At 31.6% G+C, this 10,010-nt stretch overlaps 1 long non-coding RNA gene across 7 annotated transcripts; it reads left to right on the top strand.

Moving 5' to 3' along the window:
• The first annotated feature begins 716 nt into the window (after positions 1-716).
• On the top strand, positions 717-7,320 carry LOC150027282 (uncharacterized). Of its 7 annotated transcripts, none has more exons than XR_016521299.1 (9): positions 717-2,120; positions 2,200-2,314; positions 2,442-2,503; positions 3,378-3,437; positions 3,653-3,988; positions 4,771-4,846; positions 6,055-6,218; positions 6,321-6,450; positions 7,138-7,320. It is a non-coding gene; the product is annotated as an uncharacterized LOC150027282 (long non-coding RNA). The 7 variants fall into 7 exon arrangements; XR_016521304.1 differs by lacking the exon at positions 3,653-3,988 and having other exon boundaries at positions 732-1,705; positions 1,925-2,120; positions 7,138-7,309; XR_016521303.1 differs by lacking the exon at positions 3,653-3,988 and having other exon boundaries at positions 732-1,705; positions 1,920-2,120; positions 7,138-7,309.
• The last annotated feature ends 2,690 nt before the right edge of the window (positions 7,321-10,010 follow it).

The following is a 10,010-nucleotide window of genomic DNA, read 5'->3' as shown; positions in this document are numbered from 1 at the left end:
ATGCTTTAACTTTAATTAATTTTTCTTTTGATTACACGTCATGAAAAGATGTTTTTATAATATGTATTTTGTTTTCTTGGAAAGGACTTTTGCAATAAATATTAAAAAGTAATAAAATTCAGTGAAATTTCACACTACAAGAAAATCATGAAATAGAAATCAATTTTTAGAGACTGAAATAATTAATTGCAATAATAACTAAATTAGAGACCATTTTAGAAAGTAAAAAAAAAATTGGTTTCTAAATTAGTTTCTATTATTGTTAAATAGTTTCTAAATTGATATCTAATTAGCAACCAATGTTTTAACTACCAATTATTTAGTTTCTAAATGTGGTAACAAAAACATTGGTTACTAATTAGATACCAATTTGGAGTTTGAAAAAGTGGTTGTATTATTCTTAATTGGTTGACCTGATTTGCATTGAAATATTTGGAAAAAAAAGGGAGAGGGGGGAAGCACCCTTTCTAAACCGAGAAGAAAAACATGAAAATTTTGGATAAATGTTTGGTTGACTTGATTAGCAGTGAAACGCATGGAAATAAAAAAGATGGAGAGGGGAGAAAGTCCTAAATCGAGAAGAAAAGTGTGAAAAGTTTGGATAAAGTGATGTATTTACAATTTTCACCTTCATGGTCATTTTAAGTAGGACTTAAAATTGGTTGTGTTGAAGTTGGACTAAAGTTGGTCTAAAGTATGACTTAAGTGGGTTGTGTGTTGAAGTTGGTTTGGCCACAAGGAGCAAAAGGCTAGCGGTGTAGGACTTGAAAGAGGAGGTGCTGTTCTCTGGTTTTGCTGTTTGGGGTTGTTGGGGTCTATAGAGGTCTCTCTATGGGATATAAAGATGTTGTGGAGCCTAGGAATTGAAACAGGTAGGGTGCTGGTTGACGAGAGGATTTTGTGAGGCAGGTTTCTACATTGGGTGGTGCATCACCTGTGAAGGTTTGGAATTGGAAAAGAGTATCACTGGAAATCCCTTTTGTTGCACAATCAAGAGCAGGAATTTTTCTTTTTTGATTTACTTTTTGACTTAGGAACAAATCTTGTGTCTTTGGTTGAGCAATAGAAAGCTTCTCTATCACTACAAAAAATTATGTATAAATTGACAGTTTTAATGTGGCGGTTATTAATAACCGCCACAAATTTCTGCTTAATACGATGTTTTAATAACCGCCAGAATTATCGTGCAGATTGTGTCATTTTAAAGTGTCACAAATCTCCTTTGAAATATACACTCTCCAGCGTTTTTCTTTCCTTTGTACATTTTCTCATTCTCAATTTATTTTTTGGAAACCTCATCAATTTTACTCTTAGGAATCCTCTTCACTCACAAACCCTAATCCTCTTCCTCTCCAAAAACCTCAAACCTTCATTCTTCATTCACGACACCCTCAAACTCTTCACTCTTCTCTGTAAACCCTTCCCTTCACTCTTCACTCTTTTCATGAAACTCTTCACTCTCATCGCAAACACTCTCGCTCACTTTCACAGTCACTATTCTCGCCAAAGCCTTTCTCATGCCCTCTCACTCTCACGCAAACACTCGGTCTCCGCAAACCCTCTCACCGCAAAACCTAACACTCCTTCACAAAAAATCATTGTCGCCGTTTGTTCTGTCCGCCATCGCCGCCGGCTTGAAGGACGCCCTCCGCGCAACGATTTCAAAAGTTCATCATCGCAACAACTACGATTTCGATGATTCTTGGTTTGGTTTCTAAATTGGATTCCCAATTCGTTTATAATTTGATTGTCGTGCACTCTTCCTCCTTTACTGAAATGGTTTGTGGGACATTTGATATTCTCGTATCATTCATTTTTGTGCCAATGATGAAGTCAATAGGCTTGAGGTAGTTAGAGAGGGCGATGATGTTTTTGGTTAACGGAGTTGCAGATCTAACAATTATACTAAATATTTTCAGAACAGTAGGTACAAAATGAAGTCTCAAAGGGTGTATTGACTCGTGAGCAGGGGAGGGAGTCCTCTTTGTGAGCTTGATCTATGGTCTTATCAATTTTAGAGGTTGTGCGATTATGAACGGAGATGGGAAGCAACCTCATGTGGAGACAAATTCTTCAACAAGAGACAAAGAGCACCTGAAGCTCCTCTTCGACAACCTTAGGTTTGAGCCCATTTTCCACAATAGCTTAAAGATTAAATGAAATCTTAGATTAAAATTATAATTGTAACATGTTTGACAGAATGTCCATCGATACAATTGTGGAGGTTGGTTGCATCACGTCAATACTCTTGAGAATTTCTCATACGAAGAGAAAAAATTGAACAAATAGAAGTGGGACACATGGTTGATTAAAGGTGCAAATCCATTTTACCCACCTGTCCATATTTCTATTATTAAGCAGATAACTAGTGATGTTCGATGGTCTTGTTTATTTCTTTGGACGTATATTTATTTGCTGCTTGTATTTCTAACTTGTTGCAGGTCACTCAACTTTATCCTTTTGTCCTTAAGTCTAACATATTAAGAAGGCTTATTATGTCAAGGTAATAAATAATGAAATGAATGTCCTTCACTTTTTCTGATTTGTACAACCAAAAACATATATTCGAAATGTTCTTGTACTGTTACCTAATCTGATGGAATGTTGAATTTGATTATTCTATGTGTTTGTGTTATGGAATCGACTAGGTGGTTATATAAACATGGCTTTGGTTTTTTTGTTGTTTAATTTTGAATAAACCATCAATTTGTATTTGAAGTATCACCCCTCATCTAAATGGTCCTTAAACTAATGAAATTATATAAGTTATCTCCATAGAGTATTGAATATCCATCAATATTTGATATATTTTACAGAAATTGAGGAACTGGTTTGAAGATTTTTTCAACACATGAGGGACTATGTAGCATGATTTGTAATACTTTAGTGGCTACATGTATGCTTTCATTAGTTTAAGGACAATTTAGCAGAGAGGGTGATGCTTCATGGACTGAATTGATGGTTTAATTTTAATTTTTTATCCATTCTAAGACTAGTGCTATACAACAACTTCATATAACTAGACTGCCTTGGTTAATTTGGCATTTTCTATTTTGAATTGTGTCTGAAAGTTGGAGTTGAATAAGCCCAAAGGTTGAAGTTGTTTATTGATCTTGTTCTGCCTTGGTAGCTGTTAATTTCAAATGTGCTCTCCAGAAAACTCTTAATTGGTGACACAAAAAATATAGGGTGAATTTTGGGAGAGAGTAGAAGAAATGATGGCTCTCTTCTAGTTACTTTTACATTAAATTTTTAGAAAACTTCATTCATGCTTGTGTTTTACCTTTTTATATTGTTTTCTAACTAAATCTTAAACTTGACAATTCCTCCTTTTTTTCAATTTAATAGATGTTAATCTCTCTCTCTTCCCTTTTCAGGCAAGAATTATTCACCCTAATAAAAATCCTGGGGATCCTAAGGCTGTAGAAAAATTTCAAGTAAGCAATAAGAAGCTCTGTTTTATGTTTTGTCGGATTCTTGATAAGTGTCTAATTTCAGTAATATTTCATATTAAAATATAGGCACTTATGAGGATTTATTGCTAATTTACGTATAAAATAATCCCTAATTTATGAATTTATACCTTTTTACATTTTTTATGATCTTTATTTGAATAAGAGTATTTTATTCCCAAATTTGGTGTTAATTGTAGATTTCTAAGGAAGATTGGAGATTTGGATTAAAGATGAATGATTTGAGCTAAAAAGATAAAGATAGAAGGTCCCAGAATGGAAAAGATGCAAAGAAAGATTGGGCATTTTTTTATGTTTTATCATTTAGCCCATTAGCGCGACACAATAAACAACCTAACCCTAGAAAACTAGGATAAATAGAGGGCTAGAGGCTCAACCTTAGGGTGCCAGATTGAGAGGAAAACACCATAGAGTGAATTGTAACCCAATTGGGAGAATGGAAGGTGATAGAAGTATGCGTGGCTAATTCTACCTTTGGGATTGGGAGTAATCTGCTCAAACTCTTATGTATTGAGGTGATATTTTATATATTAATATTCAGTTCTTGATTGATTATTGGTATTGTTGTTTTACTTTTAATTCTCCGTGACAAATTGAGAATCTTAAATCTGACCGGGAGGTATTTTTAGGGTTTGGACCTAAACAACAATACTTAACATATTTGAGTGCTAGGAATAGACTTGAAATGTTAATTGCTATTAAACGTTTGAGCTTCGTTCTAAGTTGTTCTTATAAGTATGCGAGGGATCGATAGTTAGGGAACATTCTTAAGGATTTTATATGCGAGGAATCGATATAAATGATTTTTATACGGGCATCAATTTCAATTAAAGAACTTAATATTAACATGCTAATCAAAATACATGAGAGTGAGAGAGATGAAACTTAATCCCAATTTTTCCAATTGAAGCAACTAATTCTTTGTTTGTTTTCTTATTGATCAGTGCCAACATAATCACTTCACACTCTTTTTTATTGTTCTGTTGTTATATTTAGCGAATATTGTACTCGATGATTCACTGTTCTTTGTGGGATCGATATCCGTCCTTAGGGACAATTATTACTTCTGACAAACGCGGTGCACTTGCCGTAAAAAGTCATAAATTCTCAAAACGAAGATATATTTAATAGAGACCATTATTAACAAAGTTATGCCATCCTTCTTAGTTCTTACTTTTAGATGTTTTACAGTATAAAATATAGAAGTATTTAAACATTTTGAATCTCTCCCTCTATTCAGTTTGGTTTATTTTCTCAATATACTTTTCTAAGTCTGGTATCTTTGTATATTTACCAGAAACTTGGTGAGGCTTACCAGGTTTTAAGTGACCCCGTGAAGCATATGATAAAAATAGAAAGGAGGGATTACCACAGTAAGTTTATATTATCTTCCATTACTCACCAGTAATTAGCTAATAATTGCTTGCAATTAATTAATGCTCCATCAAATAGTGAAGTGTTGTTTTTGCAATTCAAAGATAACTTGTGAAGATTTTTATCAAAAAGAAGTTTCTGGTATAATTGTTTGTATTCATTGAATTTTCCTTTTCTTGTTACTATATCTAGCTGTTGTCAAATTTAAATCGGAACCGAACATATGTAACTGAATATACTCTACGTGCATGTTGCTGAATCTCTTTATATATTAATGTGATTCAAGTCTAGACAATGATTTAGAGTTACTGTAAAATGAAGGAAAAGAAACAAGTGAAAAGATAGAGATACAATAGGCACTTAAAGGGGCTTGCTTCCTCACTGTTGAAAACCACATAAATCTTTTTGTGCCCCTTTTACCTCCCCTCCTTCTCTCATGTACTCAGCTTATCAGAATTTCACTCTCCAATATTCACAAACCTACCTTTTGTGTCCTCTGATATATCATTCCCGCATGATTGAGCATAGAAAGGTGCCTAACATGGTGTTTGTTATGTTACTAATAGTATTTGCCATTGTTGACAACCTCATAGGTTATTTTTCTTTTTGTTGCAAGTTAGAAAGCAAGTCTAACCAAACTTAGTGAAACTCATTGAAGATATTTTGTTGTATTTGCTAAAATGTACAAGAAAGGTTTTGAAAAAATATTCTCAATTAATCGAGTGTTGTTTATAGAAAATCTATAATTTGATCAAGTGTGCTAGTTCTGTGAGTATTTTCCACTATATGTTGAGGTATCAAAATTATAGTGGAGACCTATTATCTTTTTATTTGAAGGATGAGAGAATGAACTTCTCTGTTTTGTATTGCACTAGAATGACAATTATTTAAGAGTACAATATCTCTATCTCACGATTTCAAGACTAAAATGTGATACCATAAAATCTAGATCGATTCTATATTATCTAAAAGGAAAGACAAACAATTCTAGCTAATTTGCAATAATACCAAACAGTAAAATAAAGTCCTAAAATTAGTTTATAACGTAACTCCCAAAATTAGTATTAATCTATATCAACCAATTAAGGCTTGTTTATTTATGAGGAATCCACTAAAATAATTATTTTAGATGTTTCAAGATGAATCTAATGTAACAAAATGTTTTCATGGATTCAGAAACCTGCTAAATACACTGATATTTTTTCAGAGATTCCATGATGGACCCTACAGCTGTATTTGGAATGATTTTCGGAAGTGAAGTTTTTGAAGAATATATTGGACAACTTGCACTGGCTTCTTTAACATCTATAGAGATTGATGAAGACATAGGATCCTGAAGTTCAGAGGCAAAAAATTCAAGAAAAGATGAAGGTATTTTTTTTTTCTAGTTCTTTATGATGATTTTCTCAAATCCTTTGTACTGCTGCTCCTCATATTTTAGTAGCTGAAACTGTTTCTTTGTTGTAACCATAGGCATGGAAAAAGAAAAGGGAGCAGAAGCTTTTAGCAATTCTGAAAGACCGGCTTCAACTGTCTCTTGTTGGTCAAGAAGAAGAATTCACTGCATGGGCAAAGTCAGAAGCTCGTAGGCTCTCTAAAGCTGGTAAATTCCTCTGTTTATGGTGTAATTTTAGTAATGTATTATTCAAAAGTTTCAATAATTGAAACATTTTCATTTTCAAGAGTGTTAATTTATTGTTTATGCCACGTGCATTCTACACTTCTCTTTCAATTGGGACCTATCTTTAGCACTATTTGAGGTTGTAATATACAAGGGACTGAAATAAATTATAATGATTTATGGATGTAATATAAGTTTTCAATTTTATTTCACAGAAATTTGTTTTAGAGGTGCAAATATTAAGTTTTTCTTTTCAGTTTTGAAATATAATTGGCATTCTTGAAATAAATTAAAACATATATTCATTTTGCAGTAGTTTAGAATCTTCAAGAATGCTTCAACATCCTATAGAAATTACATTATTTTTTTAGTGAAAGGAGATGTCCAAATTATGTCTAATTTGTAAGGCTATTATGCTAGCAAATCAGGTCTACTGTTGTCCTAGATTTCTGTTGTTGAATTATTAGGATTCTTACTATGCTACAATGTTATTAAGTTGTGCCAAGCTTGTACTAGTTGTTGTGCCGCATTTCTTCTTGAGCTTAAGTACAATTTCAGGTATTTGAATGATAAATCTATCCCATGATTGTAAATTTTTATTCTAATACTGTTTTCTTTTATTTTTTAAAAATTGTCAATTAACTGTGAACATATTTTAACTTATTTCAGGTACCAGATGTTGGAAGTAGTGCTTAATTGATGATGATGTATTGATCATGATGATATACTGGATTGCCTTGTACTTTTGAACAATTATGTGTTGTTATTTTAAATTTTATTAAGGATGCATGAATTTTTTATGTGTTTTCATTTTCAATTATATATAAACTTTTGAATATTATTATGTGTGCTTTAATTTTCAATGAAATGAATGAGTGATTATAACTTTATACATTATTTTATTTTATTATGAAAAAGTGGTGGTTAAATTTTATAATTGTATAAAACAGATTATAAAAAAGATTATAAAATAGTGGTGGTTAAATTTGGGTTTATGTGTTTTAATTTTCAATTCCATAAAAATTGTGAACATTATTATGCGTGCTTTAATTTTCAATGAAATGAATGGATGATTATAACTTTATACATTATTTTATTATATTATGAAAAAGTGGTGGTTAAATTTTATAATTCTATAAAACAGATTATAAAAAAGTGGTGGTTAAATTTAATAATTGTATAAAATAGATTATAAAAGAAATTACAAAAAAGTGGTGGTTAAATTTTATTTATTCAGAATTAGAATTACGTCAGTTAAAACCGCCACTACTTATGTATATTATGGTGTCAGAGTCTTCTTCAATGAATGTAAATTATGATGGTTATAACTGACAGTACTTACATATAAAAACCGCCACTACTTACACTATTTTTAAAGTGGCGGGTGTTGCGGCGGGTAGCATAAAACCGCCACATAAAACTTTGTGGCGGCCAGTTCTATGGCGGTTTGGGAAACCGCCACAAGCGTATATTGCGGCGGTTATAAACGCCAGTTTATACGAAAATAACCGCCACAATATACACTTTTTTTTGTAGTGTATGCTTTTATTTCTCTGGTTTGTAATTGTGTATTTGAGATTTGTAGAAGGGTTAGGACACCCCTTAAGTGTCCCTTTTTATTCATTAATTCATTGCTGATAAAAAAAAATGGTCATTTTAAGTATATGTGAATGGTTCAATTCTTTTGTTGGTGAACAATGAAGAATGCATGGTCAAGGGGTGCAATTTTGGTTAATAACGGATTATGAAAATGTGAATAATCAGTTATAAGTGTTCCAATAATCATGCTTTACAAATTATTTAAAGGAAGTCATGGGATGAACACTATTTGAATTGTTGGATGCTTGTGGAGAAGGTGAAGACCAAGTCAAAGCAAATATGTTGGATTTGAAGGTGCAAGGTTACCCAGAGGATGCAAATATAAGAATTTGAAATGTAGAAACGTATATTATAAGTGAACAATAAAAAATTTATTCAAACATTGGAAAGACCAAGTTATGTGATAAGTGTACGCATAGGTGAAATTTTTAACTTATAGACAAATTAATAAACCTTTTGTGTGTGTTGCATGAATAGCTAAAGGGAGTAGATTCCTCTATGATGTTTTAGAACAAAGTAACATCACATGGTTGAGCAAGTTGTACGTATAGAGCCTATGTGGAAGGGAGTGAGTGTATGAAAGGTTAAAAAATAGTTCACTCTTAAAAGAAGACAACATTGTTCTTTTAAGATAGGAGGTAAGTTCTTTGTGCTCCCTTTTGGTTTATGTTATATGGGTTAAGAATGCACATGATTTTTTTTTTCGGCTGTAGAAGGTGAGGTGAAGTGAAGATAGTTGCACAACTAAACCATGAAAGCTAAGTTGAAGAAGAGAGAAGTTTGTAGGTTAATTGAGTATATTGTTTCGTAGTGTAAATGAATTTCATTTTTTGATATGGTTATCTTAGTTTTGGACTTGCTTAATTTTGTGAGTGTTTGGAAGGTGAAAGAATGATGGATCTACCTGTGTCCATGACTAGAAAAAAAGTAGTATAATGTATATGAAAGAAGGGTCTATAATCGATTATGCATGACGACATAATCGATTATGCATGACGACATAATCGATTATGCCCCAACATCTAATAAATTAGGTTTGCATGTGTAATTGATTAAGTTTGACTATGTAATCGATTAGGTATGGTTGTTTAATCGATTAGATCCTGTGACATATCAATTATGCCCTCACGTATCATCGATTATAGTCCTTCTTTCATATACGTTCTACGTACATGAGTGTTAATTTGATACTAAATAAGAGATTAACAAATTCATGTGGTATGGTATATTAATATAAAATCTTATGTTGTACGTGGAATGTTGCATGGTTAAGAAAAAATTTATTGTAATTTATCAACTTAATAATTGGAAAAATTTATTAAGTTAATAACTTATCTTAGGGTGTAAATTACTAATATCAATGTTATATAAGTAGAAAATTAAGTGTCACGTCGACTTCATTGATACAATTGGTAGATATATATGTTTAAATTATTTAATAAATTCAAAATTTATAAAAGGTGTGAGAATATTTCCTATGTATATTATTAACTAGTTGTGAAAGTATTATTTTTTATTTAAAAAATGTTTTTGTTTAGATTATTATTAATGAGAATAAAATATTTGTGTATGAAGAAATTGTGTCTCGAGGATGGACAAAAGAGTAATTGATGATTTTGGAATTGTGTGATGAGAAGAAAAAATATATTGTAGTTTTATAGCACGAATTTACAAAATTTGACAAATACAATTCAACAAATTGAAACAAATATGACAATTGAATCTTTAACCATATTGTGTAATATTACTTTTTCATTGAATATGTTAAATATAATGTATATGAACAATTCAAAGGACAATTTGGAAGGCCTAGAAAAGGATTGATGAAGGTCAGAGCTTATGTCGTATCTAGTACATTCTGAGCGGTGTCATGATGTTATTTGTATAGGATTCAAGATATTCATACAACTTTATGCACGATTAATGTAACACCTCAACTATTA

This window comes from Phaseolus vulgaris, chromosome 6, assembly GCF_051622355.1.
Source record: "Phaseolus vulgaris cultivar YP4 chromosome 6, ASM5162235v1, whole genome shotgun sequence".
In the NCBI taxonomy this organism is placed as follows: Eukaryota; Viridiplantae; Streptophyta; class Magnoliopsida; order Fabales; family Fabaceae; genus Phaseolus; species Phaseolus vulgaris.
This window is presented reverse-complemented; position numbering and strand designations above follow the sequence as displayed.